Here is a 13,496-nt window from a genome sequence, read left to right as displayed (position 1 = left end):
GGGCACGGCCTGCACCAGGGCTCACCCTTGGCGCCCGTACCCCACGTGCTCGTCTCACCCACTGGCACTCGCTGACAGGTCACAGGCCTCCTGGGGCAGAGTGTGCGTCCCTTCCTGCTGGCTGCCCAGAGCTGGCAGTGGAGGGCCTGCCCTCTACCCAGCTCACAGACCTGGGCGCCCTCCTTCCTCGGGCCGAGGTGCCTTTGTTGTTTCTTTTCCTGTCAGACCTTCACCCTCAACAAGGCTTTGTCCTGGGAGCTCCGGCCACTGGGTCCCGCTGGAGTGAGCACCGGGGCCCGACATCCTCCGTGCACTGCCGCTTGCTCCGTCTGCTCCTGTGGCCTGACTGGTGACCGCAGCATGCCAGCCTCTCTCGGCTCTGGTGCCCACCAGCCCTCGGCCACGTGCCTTTGCCGGTCGCCTACTCCCGGGACCTGCACCGTTTGTCGTGCACACACGGCTCTGTGCCACACCGGCAGCCTCACCGCGCGTGGCTCCTTCCACAGTTCATTCCTGCCTTAGCATCGTGCTTGGTGGCGCATCTAATCCCGACTAGCGGAGGTGACCTGTCGGCGGCAGACGGGCAGAGACCCTGGGCACAGCATGACTGCAGAGCAGGTGGCGAGGCCCGTCGGCCTCCCGAGGGGGCCTTGGTGTCCCCGCTCCTCCTCGCACCCTGGCTCTGAAGTGCCTCCCACAGGGCCCTTGGGGCTTCTCTATCCATGACACAGCGTGTCCTCGGTGGGGACTGCCCCGGACAGGGCGGGCGGAGAGATACTGCAGGCCTGTCTCTCTCTGGTAGGAATCTGCTGCCCTGGGCGCCCCGAGACACCGAGACTGGTCAGCGCTTGCACATGGGGGGTGGTTAGGGGGTGCGGGGTTACATGCCTCCAGCCCCCTTTGGCCCCGCACCTCCCATCTGTTCGGGCCTCTCCGCTGGATAAACGGGGCGGACACTCAGGTGCTCAGAACCACTGAGAAGTGGGGCTGGCCCCCTGGAGCAGCTGGGAGCCAACTGCGGAGGGGTGACCATCCCATGGCCACCTGCAGGCCCTGGGACCCGGGACCCAGCCCGCTGGCCACGCTGCGGGCAGATCTGGCTCCCGGTTAGCCTGCCATCTCCAGGGACAGCCTTGAGAGCCCAGTTCCCAGGAGCTGGCGAGCAGGTCTGGCCGCGCAGACAGGCTGGACGCTGGGCTGCAGGCCTGGCCTGGCCACCCCTGCTGGCTGCTCCCGCGCGACCTTCGCCTCCTCGCACCCGCCGGCCTCTGGGCGGCCTGCGACAGGCGGGCCATGCTCCGGAGCTCCCCTGCTCCCGGCCCTCGGCCTTCCGCCCCTCCGGCCACCCTGCTCTGCGTGACAGCATCTCCCCAGTTCCTGGGTCCCTGTCCTGCATTTACCCGAACCTCTGTCCTGCATTTACCTGGCGCAACACCCGGTTTTTCTGCCTGGGTGCCCTGCTCCTGGTCGGGGGTGTGGGCACTGGCTGGTGGTCACCCAGGACCCTGCTCCAGCAGCCCCGCTTCACAGCGCGCCGACTCCGCCTCCGGCTCAGCCTCCTGGTGGCTAAGGAGGTAACGCACCCGGCCGCGTCTGTTCCTGCAGAGGTTCGCCCGGCGCCACGCCCTGCGGGACCACAGCCAATAGGCGTCACCGCCAGGAACGGCAGCCAATAGAAGACGACGCCCACCACGCGGCCCCGCCCAGGGGCGTGGCCCCGCCGCAGCCGCTTCCTAGGCGGAGCCGGCGGCGCGGGTCGCGGCTGGCCCCGGGTCCGCATCTGCGGCGCCTGGAGGTGCCAGGAGACAAACGCTCTGGGCGATGCGGGCGCTGCTTACGGAGGCCTGTCGCGGCGGAGAGCGCGTGTGCTTCCCACACGGCCGCGGCCAGCCCGGGGCGCCGCCGGGAACGGCCCCCGCACGACGAACAGACGCTGCGAGGCCTGGGCCCGCTCGGCACCGCGTGCCCGCACCCCAGCACTGCCAGCGTGCCCCGAAGGAACCGCGCTGCAGCCCCATTTGGGGTCTGCAGCCAAAGCTGCTGCCAACAGGCCCCCCGCCTGCATCCCGCCCAGTCACCAGCGCGCTGCTCCCGGCCTGGAGTGACGCGGTGAGGCGGGCACTGGTTCCAGGGAGGACGCGGGACCCTCCGGGGCAGCAGCATCCGGTGCAGCCCAGGGAGAGGAGCGACGCCGACGAGGGCCCCAGTGGCCCCAGCGTGGCTGATACCCTGAGGGGACTCGCTGCTGAGGGACAGAGCAGCCGGGCACAGCCCCGAGGAGGGCGGCTGCTCCAGGGGTGCCCTGGGTCCGTGGCAGGGAGGCCCCTGAGAACTGACTCGGCCCGGCCTGGCCGCAGCCCTAGAGCTGGGGAGCGGCAGGCAGTGCGGAAGCGCTGGCCCTGCAGGGAGTGACCCCTGGGCCCCAGCTGTAAGCCCTGAGCACCGCCAGATGTGTCCCCACCCCCGCTCGTTGGGGACTGTACGCAGGCGCGGTGGAGGTCAGGCTTTCCAGCTGCAGAGAGCACTCAAGAAACTGAACCGAAATTCTTTTTTTTGGGGGGGGGGTCACACCTGGCGACGCACAGGGGTTACTCCTGGCTCTGCACTCAGGAATTACCCCTGGTCGTGCTCAGGGGACCACATGGGATGCTGGGATTTGAACCCGGGTCGGCCGCGTGCAAGGCAAACGCCCTACCCGCTGTGCTATCACTCCAGCCCTGAACCTAAATTCTAAGTGCTGAAAGCAAACCCTTTCCAGCTGAGGAGCACCCCAAAGAGGGAGGGGAGCACAGCTGCAGAGTCCACGTAGAGTCCTGGCCAAGACCAGCAGAGGAAAGAGCCCCGAATCTCTACACTGCTCAGATCCCCCGTGGCCCCGCTCTGCACATGCCCTGCTGCCCAGGCGATGGTCAGAAAAAGCCTGGGGGGTGCCCTCCAGGTGACAGCTCTGTCCCTGAGCGCCGGCCTGCCCCTTGCTGGTTCCAGGTCTCAGCAGCCCCTGGGCTGGCCAAGAAGCTGCATATGGGGCCGGAGTGGTGACACGGGCTGGGCGCTGGGGAGGACGACGCCAAGCTGGTTCCGTCCCAGGCATCCCATATGGTCTCCCGAGTACTGCCAAGAGTAATTCCTGAGCACAGGGGTAGGAGTCAGCCCTGAGCACTGCTGGGTATGGCCCCAAACTGAACCAAAACGGCAACAAAAAACCAACTCAAGGGGCTGGAGCAATAGCACAGTGGGTAGGGCGTTTGTCTTGCACGCGGCCGACCCGGGTTCGAACCCCTGTGCATCGCCGAGCCCCTCGGCCTTATTCCCGACAACTGCACGGGGCCGCGCTGCCCACAGCAGCGGAGGGGAGGGAGACCCCGAACACCGTGATGGGGGCAGCGCCAGGCCACGTCCCCGAGGGGGGCCCGATCTAGAAGGAAACACGCAAGTCAGAAGCCGCAGAGGGCCCCTCGGTGCTGACCATTAAACCCCCATGGCCAGCAGCGCCCAACAAGCACGCGGGAACTCTACCCAGCGAAAGCTGTAAAAAAAAAAAAGGGGGTCGGGGGGAGCAGAGCGATAGCACAGCATGTTGCCTTGCACACAACTGACCTGGGTTCTATCCCCAGCACCCCACATGGTCCCCTGAGCACCGCCAGGAATGATTCCTGAGTGCAGAGCCAGGAGTGACCCCTGAGCACCGCCAGGTGTGACCAGAAAAGAAAAGAAGAAAACAAGAAAGGCACGAGATAGCGCTCGGGGAGAACCCAGCACGCAGCGGGCAAAGCTGCCTTCCCCTGAGCCCCGGAGCTCACGTGGGGGGCTACCGGAAGTGACGTCAGCCGCTGTGTTCTCCGGAGGGCCGCGGGGGTCGGGGGAGAAGCCGGGCTCGGAGATGCCGGGCCGTGTCCCCGGCCACGCCCTGACCTCGCCCCGTGCTGGGCCTGACCCCAGTGTGGCCACCAAGGGGTCCCCGCCCCACTAGGCTGGCTACATCTGCGAGGGACCCTCTGTGGGCCAAGCCACGCATTACTCCAACAGGCCGGAGGTTTGTGGAGTCGCCAGCCAGGGGACACAGCAGGGTCCATCTGGGCAGAGGCCACTCGGTGGGCCCGGCCCTGGACACAGGACGCCAGGGCACCTCCTTGGCACCGCAGGTACCCCCAATCCTGAGCCAGGAGTAGCCCCTGAGAGATGCCCGGTAGGGCCCACAACCAGCCAGACAGAAAACGCCGGGGAGGCGGGAGACGGAGGTCTGGCACACGGCTGACCCCGGTTCAATCCCGGGCACCACGTAGTCCCCTAAGTCCAGCCAGGAGCAAGCCCTGAGCGCTGCCAGGCGCAGCCCGAAAGCCAAAAGGAAAAGGGAAAAGGAGGGTGATTGGAACGGAGAGGCAGCGGCCTGCAAGTCGCACAGTGTCCACCCCCTAGCCCTGCCTTTCTTCTTTACCCAGCCAGAGTGACCGGGACGGAGCCCGGTGGTAGAGCCTTTGCTGAGGTGTGTGTGGCCCTGAGCTTGACCCCCGCAGCGTGAGAGCATGGGGGACCAGAGCAGGGCACAGCGGGTGGGGAGTTCGCCTGGCACGCGGCTCACCTGGTGCGATCCCTGCACCCACGTGACTCCCGAGCCCGCCAGGAGTGATCCCTGAGCGCAGAGCCAGGACTAAGCCCTGAGCACCCTGGGGGTGACCCCTAAACAAAACAAAAACGTAGAGGGGGTGGTAGGGAGATAGTCTGAGCACTGGGACACAGGGTTTGAGATCAGAACCCTGGGTCTGAGCCCAAACCGCCTGGTTCAGCGCACAACAGGAGCGACCCTGCCCCTCCCAAGCACACAGCGGAAACGCCTGCTTCCCATCCGCGTCACAGACGCCTGGATTCTCCTTCTTACGGGCAGCCACACGCCACGCACCCAGGGCTCACTCCTCGCTCTGGGCTGGGGAACCAGAGGGGATCAAAGCTGGGCCGGCCTCGCTCCAGGCAAACGCCTCCCTCCCGACCCCTGCTCCCACCCTCCATCCTGGCTTCTGGAGCTTGAGTTCTGACCCCATGCGGGGCTCAGTCCTGAAAGTGGGGGCCATGAAGGTTTAAAAGAAGTTTGATGTCTTATCGGTATTTTAGTTGTGTACCTATGGGCTGGAGCGATAGCGCAGCGGGGAGGGCATTTGCCTTGCACGCGGCCGACCCAGGTTCGATTCCTCCGCCCCTCTCGGAGAGCCCAGCAAGCTACTGAGAGTATCTCTCCTGGCAAGCTACCTGTGGCGTATTCGATATGCCAAAAATAGTAACAACAAGTCTCACGATGGAGACATTACTGGTGCCCGCTTGAGCAAATTGATGAGCAACAGGATGACAGTGACAGTGACCTATTTTATGTACCAGGGTCCTGCAAGTCTCGGGCCAGCAAAGTGGGGTTAAGGTTTCTGCCTCGCCTAAGAGGAGCCAGCCAAGCCCATGGCCCACCCAGCTCTGAGCCTGGGTTAGGAAAACATGGGGTTCGTCCTTTTAGCCTTGCCACAGGGAACTTAGTTTACCTTAAAGCAATGTCCTTTCTGTATGGACACAGGAAAACAGTTAATATGCTTTGTAACTTGGGAGCTGATTGACTCCAATAATATTTACTCTCGGGCATCTGCTTTCTCGACTCAGTTGCTCTTAGTTCCTAGCACCCCAAAAGCAGGGTCCTGATGAGGAACAGAATGGACGCAGGGCAAGCTGTGAGCTAGGCCAAAGCGCCACAATACTCAAGTATAAGTTGAGAACATGGTCATAGACAAATGCTGTCATGATCCAAAAGTAACGATGAGACTAGGACCCTGCTGGGGCTAGGAAGACTAACCTGGCCCGAGGACTGCAGTCTGGAAAATACAGTGAGATGTCCTCAGGAAGAACCAAACTTTAAGTCTGATATATCTCTTACTGTGCTCATACAGAGTGACATTGCTAGATATATTTGAAGTAGATTTACTACAACTATTTAAGTGGATTACTCGCTGAGGAAGGAAGAAAGGGACACACCCTGCCTGACACACCCTGACACACCCTTGTTTGGACCCCACCCTTGAGCGGATCTCCTAGTAATCTGGAGTAATCTCTTTAGATGAGATTTTTGTTAATCTCCTGGAGGAGTGGTCTTACCCCTCTTTGTCGATTTATTAATGTTCAACCCACCTTTGTGTCACCGCCCTATGTCCCTATGTGATTGCTATGTAAACTAAGACTGTGGGGGGAGAGATGAGACAGCAGAGACTGGAAAGGAGACAGCAGAGACAGAAGAGACAGCAGAGACAGAAGAAGAGGCAGCAGGACACAGACAGAAGAAGACACAGCAAGGAGAAGACACAAGGCAAGACAGAAGAGGCAGAGGTAAGACCGAAGCAAGGAGAAGAGACAGAAGCAGAGAGAGAAGATACAGAAGCAGAGACAGAGAGGTCGGAAGAGACCAGAGGAGAGACGACAGAGAGACAGACAGAAGAGAGCACAGCGGCACACACAGAAGCAGAGCACAAGGGGGAGCCGTCCCAACCCGGTCCACACACAGCGGCTCGAGAGCACCGAACATGAGCGGCGTGTGAGAGAGAACCGCCCCGAGAGCCCGTGAACAACACACCACACCACACACATCAGCGCACCCTCTTTGTAATTTATTACACCTAGGGGGCGGGGGAGGGCTGTTTGCTCGGACACCGGCCATGCCAAGCACGTGCCTCTGTGGGCAGGGGTGCCAGGCTGTTCTGCATCCCTGTTCCCGATGACCAGGGGCCAGTCCCGGCAGCACGGATGGGGTCCCTGGACGTTTGAAGGGCGGGACCCACCTGTTATGGGGACCAGGCTCTGCCTCCTGGCGGGGCACAGATTGTTCTGCCCTCCAGCCCCACCCCTGCTGCTGCACTCGGCTGGTCGCTGAGGTCCAGCTGGGAGAGTTGGGCCCGGTATTTGCCCGCTGAGCCGTGCCAGAGCCCTTCGCCCAGCACTGCACCTCGGGCCGCAGAGCGCGTCTATCACTCTGCGGGGACGCGGGGGCCCAGCCACTCCCCCCATGTTCTCACCTCTGTGCTCTCCTGCGCCAATCACCCGCCACGACCCTGCAGTGCCTCCTTCCTGTCCCGCTCCAGGGCCCGACTGCAGGGCCCAGAGCACTGCGGCAGGGCTGCCCCGGGGGTCTGCAGGAAGCAGCTCCTTCCCCGCAGCTCAGCCCTGGGCCCGGCTTCCTCTCCCGGGCCACCTTCCTCGAGGGGGGTGCACTGGCTCTCTCCTGTCCCCCCAGTGCCGAGTGGCCCGTGGGGGCCCCGCTACTCTTAGCCCCTTGGCACCCTGGCCTGTGCGCCTGCGCCGGCCTGGCAGTGAACACCTGATCCAGCAAGGCTGTGCGCCCGCCGCCTCCCTGCCGGGTGCGGAGACACCGGTGCAGAGCCGGGAGTGTGCCCCCTGACGTCGGTGGGCCCCACGGGTGACTTCCGTGAAGCGGGGAGGAGAAAGACGTCACTTTCTCCCCAGCTGCCTCCACCACCCGGGACCCAGGGTTACTGGGTTCTTGTCTTCGCTCGCGGAAAAGAATTTCAGGAGTAGACAAGCAGGAAAGTAACAGATTTTATTCAGAGGTTTCTGAGGGAGGGAGGAAGGGATAAGTGGAAAGGAAAAACAGTAGGAGTAACGCTCTCAAGAGAGAACGCGGGCTTCTCCAAGGGTGGAGGAAGCTCTACACACATCCTAGCACTGGACACGAAAGCATGAAAGTCCATATCTCAAGGGGGGAGATGCGGGCGACACATGTGCTCGGGCACCACATGTGCTCGGCCACGTGGGTACAAGCAGCACATGGGCTCAGGCAGCATATGCGCACCCTTCATTTGTTCAAGGTGGCCTTTATAGGGTCTCTTCAGCCTGCCCCCACGTGGGGCTTCTTCCCAGGTAAAAGTCCGTTGCTAAGGAGGTTGCCAGGGAGGTTGGGAGTGGTGATGGTCTTCTTTAGGCTGGACCACATTTTAATCAGATTAAGGGAGAGGTCAGGGAATTCAGGAACTTCATGGGGAGGGGTCCAACCTCCTCAGGGTCTGCTGAAGGTCTTATCAGGTCTGTTTTCTGTATCCACAGGGTGGGTCAGTCTCAGGATTCTCCTTCCCAGAGACTTTGTTAATCTGTTTCATTGCCAAGGGCCTTTCCCTATCTACCTGCCTACATCACCCCAACCCATGCTGATCCAGACCCCGGGCACCCCCAGGCCTGTCCCGAGCCCCGCCCAGGGGTCTCTCCGCGTGATGGGGCCTCGGGCCCTGCGGGACCACCAGGTACTAAACTCACCCGTGAACCTTCTGGGGTTTGAATTAGCCAGGAGACAGCAGGAGTGTGGTCGGAGGTGTGTGACTATCCCTGTCTGCGCAAACCCAGAATCAACAAATAATCATTAGCAAATCAGCAGAAATTACACCCACAATCAACAGTAATAATACACGCGCCCCAGCAGTGAGACACCCACCGTTTAGCGGCTCAGCCCTCCCCGGAGCTCGAGGGGCCTTCAGCACCCTCCCCTGTCCTGCCTCCCTACCCTCCCTCCCTCCCTGTCCTCCCTGCCCTGCCCTCCCTCCCTGCCCTCCCTCCCTCCCTGTCCTCCCTGCCCTGCCCTCCCTCCCTGCCCTCCCTCCCTCCCTGTCCTCCCTGCCCTGCCCTCCCTCCCTCTCCCTCTCCTCCCTGCCCTCCCTGCCTCCCTCCCTGCCCTCCCTCCCTCCCTGCCCTCCCTGCCCTCCCTGCCCTCCCTGCCCTCCCTGCCTGCCCTGCCCTCCCTGCCTGCCCTGCCTCCCTCCCTCCCTGCCCTGCCTGCCCTGCCCTCCCTGCCCTGCCCTTCCTGTCCCTTCCCTGCCTCCCTCCCTCCCCTCCCTCCCTCCCCTCCCTTTCCCTGCCCTCTCCCCACTCCCAACCCGCCCACCTGACTTTGTTCAGCCCCGCTGTCCTGGGTCACCTCTCAAACTGCTGGTGGCGGTCGGGGGGCACTCTCCCAGGCTGGGGTCGTGGGTCCAGAGAGCTCCAGAGCCCCGGGAGCTGCTCCCAGGAGGGCAGGGCAGGTGTTGGGGGGCGGGGGGAGCCTGAGGTGGCTGCCAGGTTCAGGTTGGCCTGTGGGGTCTGAGAAATCACTCTGTGTGTGTGTGTGTGTGTGTGTGTGTGTGTGTGTGTGTGTGTGTGTGTGTGTCTACTCCTAAGAACTTTGCAGCCACTTGGTTGTGGGTCGCCCCTAGGCTGAGCACACTCTAGAACATTCTGCTGAGATGCCAGGCCTGGCTGCTGGGGAATCGAGTGCAGACAGGAGGCCCCGGGACGGGGCTGTGGCGGGGGCGGAGACAGGCCCCGGGAAGGAGGTGCGGGTGCGGGTGGAAGCGCGAGGGCAGTCGAGGCTGTTTGGGACACAGTTCCTGGCTGTGCTCAGGAGTGACCCCGGGGGGCTCAGCCAGGCCATCGGGTCCAAGGGGGTGCTTCACCCCGGTGCAGCCTTTGATTCTCAGCCACAGCGGTGCTGGGCCCCCTGCAGGCCTCAGGAAGTGGCCCCGCAGGACAGCACCTGGCCCTGGCCGAGCCTGTAAGGACGAAGGGGTTGGGAAGTGGAGGGTTCTGAGCCGGGGTCCCCGGGCAGCTACTGAGACCACTGAGGAAGGTGGGTGGAGCTGTGCGTGTGCAGGCGGGCGCCCGGCCCTCTCTGGGCTCAGTGCTGTGTGACCTTGAACAAGTGGCTTCCCTCTCTGGGCATCAGTCCTATCACGGGGAGGCCGGGTGAGCCCCATGCAGTGTCCCCGGTGACCCCTAGGGGGCGTCTGGGCCACTGCTCTGTGGGTCACGGCTGAGGGGCTGGGAAGGGGGTGTGGGCCGAGGTGGGGGGGAGCTGGGGCGAGTGAGCACCGGGCAGGGCGCAGGGCTGGCCCCGACTGTGCCCCCGGGTCCATGTGGAGAGACCCGTGAGAGGCGCAGACCCACTTCCAGTCTGGTCAGTGCCCGGCGGGGATTTCCCGGGCTCCTCCGGGCGTTAGGGGGTTCTCGCCTGGCCCGCACCGGGCTGGGGCGGGACAGCTGGGGACTCGAGCCCACGCCCCCTCCCTCCTTTCCTGCCAGGACCCGCTGCCACCCTGCAGCCCCTCCGCCTTGAGGGACTCGGACCCCAGGTGGACCCCCGCCTTCTCAGCCCCCTCATTTCCTCAGGCCGGGGCTCGGAGCACCCGGGCCCCTCCGGGGACGGGGCGTTGCTAGGGGAGCCCTGGGTTTGCTCCCAGCACCCCAGGCTCCCCGAGCATCTGGGGCATCCCCAGACGAACAAAGGGTAGTGCGGGCTTGTCGGGCCTGGGGCACAGACCCACGTGCTCCCTCGGGGCTCCCTCACCCAGCCTCATGCCCGGGTTGTCTCTCCCCTTGTCCCCGAGAGCCACCCATGAAAGGCCCCACTGAGGGCCCCGGCGAGCAGGGAGGGGTGCGGCGGGGCTGGATTCCACGTCCTAAGTATAGAGAAACGCGCCTCTCGGAATAGACCTAAACCCTTATTTTGGGACTGTCCCACGGCTGTCAGCGTCTGATGTCAGCGGGCCTGAGCCGGGGTCCAGGGCACGGGGTATATCAGGAAGGTGAGTAACGCCGGGAGCGGCAGTGGCTCCGGGACGCAGCCCAGGAGGACAGTCCTGCTCAGGTGGCCCCTGTGTCACCTAAGGACACCGCGGAGCCCAGCGCTCTCCCAACGCTTATTTTGATAGGTGGAGTTTAGCTCCAGGTATTTAAGAGAATACGCCATGAGGTATTTTCAAAGAGAAACGAGACCTTAGTAACCGAGCTCTCACCACAGCCTCCCAAGCTCCCAAGGCCTGCGATGGCCAAGAGGAGGCTGGGTGCGGGGGGCTGGGAGCGTGCGAGGAACGTGCGAGGAGGGGTGCCCGGGTTTGCAATGGGGTGTCTCAGAACGGGTCAGGGCTTCATTTTCTCCTCTGGGGCCTCGAGTCTGAGGGGGACAGCAGCTCCCGGGTGGGCTGTGCTGGGGCAGTTCTGACGGGCTGTTAGACTGGGTGGAGAGGCAGCAGCCCTGCAGAACAGGTCCTCTACAGAGACCCCAGCTGCGGCCGGGCCTCGGCCTGTCTGCCTGGAAGCTCTGCCCCCGGGAGGTCCCTGCAGCTGCGGCTCCTTGTGGCTTATTCAGGGCAAGGATCAGCTGGTGGACCCCGGGGGCGGGCGGAGCTCCCCAGTGGCGCTGGGAACCACCGGAGATACGTGGGTGGTGTTGGTGCTCAGGAGGCCAGGGAGTGCTGGGGCGGGGTCCTGCCTGTGTGCCGTTCCTCTCGACCCTGCTCCCCAACCTTTTACAGGTGGGAAACACCAGCACTGTTTCAGGTCAGCCTGCGCTGGACACTGGAGAGGGACTTTGGAGTTGGTGGTCCTGGCTGGGCCCACATTCCTGGGCTGGAGTGCATCTGGGGGCTAGAGCGGGTGCATCCCAGGAGGGACCCCCAGGCCCACTTCCTTCCCGTGGCAGACCCAGCTGGGAAGAGGTGGCACTGCCTATCCAAGGGGCAGCGAAAGCCAGGCCACGGGCAGCCCCCTGGCTGTGACTCCCTGACCGAGCACTGTGCTCTAGAGAACAGGAAGACCCTCACCTTCTGTCGTGGTCAGTACCAGTGATTTTGCTAGGTTGTTGATTTTTTTTCTTTTTGGGTCACACCCAGCGATGCCCAGGGGTTACTCCTGGCTCTGCACTCAGGAATTACTCCTGGCGGTGCTCAGGGGACCATATGGGATGCCAAGGATCCAATCCAGGTTGGCCGCATGCAAGGCAAACGCCCTCCCCGCTGTGCTATCACTCCGGCCCTGTTTGTTGATTTTTAAGCCACATCTGACCATGCCGGGGATACTCCTGGCTCTGTCCCTGGGGGGTGACCCAGGAGGTGCTCAGGGGACCCTTTGGTGCTGGGGATGGAACCTGGGCACATACACAGCACGCGCCCAGCCCTTGGGTCATCTCCCTGGCCTCAGCACCACCATTTGCACTTTGTTATTTATTTATTTATTGCCTTTTGGGTCACACCCAGCGATGCTCAGGGCTTACTCCTGGCTCTGCACCCAGAAATTACCCCTGGCGGTGCTTGGGAGACCATATGGGATGCTGGGGATTGAACCCGGGTTGGCCCCGTGCACGGCGCACGCCCTTCCCGCTGTCCTGTCACGTTGGCCCCTTTTGCACTTTAATGCCTACAGGGTTGCCCCGTGTGACCACTTAGGCTGAAAACGCGGCTTAGCTGGTTCTGATGAGGAAGCCGAGGGCCCGGGCAGAGATGTACTTGTTCTTGCTAAGTGGCGGATAGCTACTCGCTGCAGCCTCATTGCCGCACAGAACTGCGGCTGCGCCGTCGCGGCAGTCCTGCCCGTGGGACGGCTCTGGGCCCCGAGTGCCTCTCGGGGCGGGCTCCGTGGCTCCCGCACGCTGGCTTCTGGGAGCAACTCCGGTGGGCCACGGGCCTGTGCCTGCCACCCAAGCTTGATCATTTTATCCAGAAAGTGGGCGCTTACCGGCTTTGTTCGGGTTGCAGCTCCAAACCAAATCTCTTTGATTATGCATGGAAAGCTTACAGAATTTTCCACTGAGATGATTTTTTGAATTAACTGAAAACTTAGTAGCAGTTTCATAATTTTTGAATTGTAGATTTCACCTCCCCTTCTTGGTCCCTTAAGTCCATTGCTGGGTCTTTTTAAATCCAAAATTTGCCATAGGCTGAGTCCTCAAAGAAAGATATATACCCTTGACATTTAAAAAAAAAATTAATGGAAAATCACTAAATCCCTTCAAAGGCTACATCGAACTGTGGTTACAGCTCTTTCCACATCCCAGTGAGAATTGAATCATAGCAAAATCTTAATGTTTAATATTGAAATCTTTATCTGAGAGATTCAAGACATACTTTCAAAAAGGAGGTGCTTGCCCACACCCGCTGACCCGTCTCCCCACTCTCTGAGCCTGGGGCCTGGTCACCAGGAGCCAGTGTTTAGGTGTGGGAGACGGAGGAGGCAGGGACACTGCATTGCCCATTTGCTTTGAGAATCCTTAGGGGTCCTAGATCTTTAGTTTGTTTTGATTTTTGGGCCACACCTGGTGGTGCTCAGGGCTTACTCCTGGCCCTGCACTTGGGGATCACTCCCGGGCTCAGGGCACTATATGGGGGTGTGCCAGGCAAGTGCCCTCTCGTGCTGTACCATGGCTCCGGCCCCCGGTGCCTAGTTCCTTCCTGGTGCATAAGCCGTATTTGTGGGGTCGGGCCCCGGCTGCGCAGGGGGCAGTCTGGAACGATCCAGGGGTCTGCAGTAGCCTCGGGTGCGCGTGGGGGTGCTTCCTCTTGGTTCCCGTGGAGAAGGCAGGTCTGGGGCGCATGCAGTACGCTCTCTTCTGCGAAGCAGGGCGCCTTGTGAGTGGAGCCCCTGTTCTCTGCCGGTGGTCCTGCAGGGGGGCCGAGCTGCCCGAGAGCACTCAGCTCCTGAGGAGCCTGAGTCTGGCCTCTTGG

This window comes from Sorex araneus, chromosome 3 (genome assembly GCF_027595985.1).
Source record: "Sorex araneus isolate mSorAra2 chromosome 3, mSorAra2.pri, whole genome shotgun sequence".
NCBI classification, from domain to species: Eukaryota; Metazoa; Chordata; class Mammalia; order Eulipotyphla; family Soricidae; genus Sorex; species Sorex araneus.
This window is presented reverse-complemented; position numbering follows the sequence as displayed.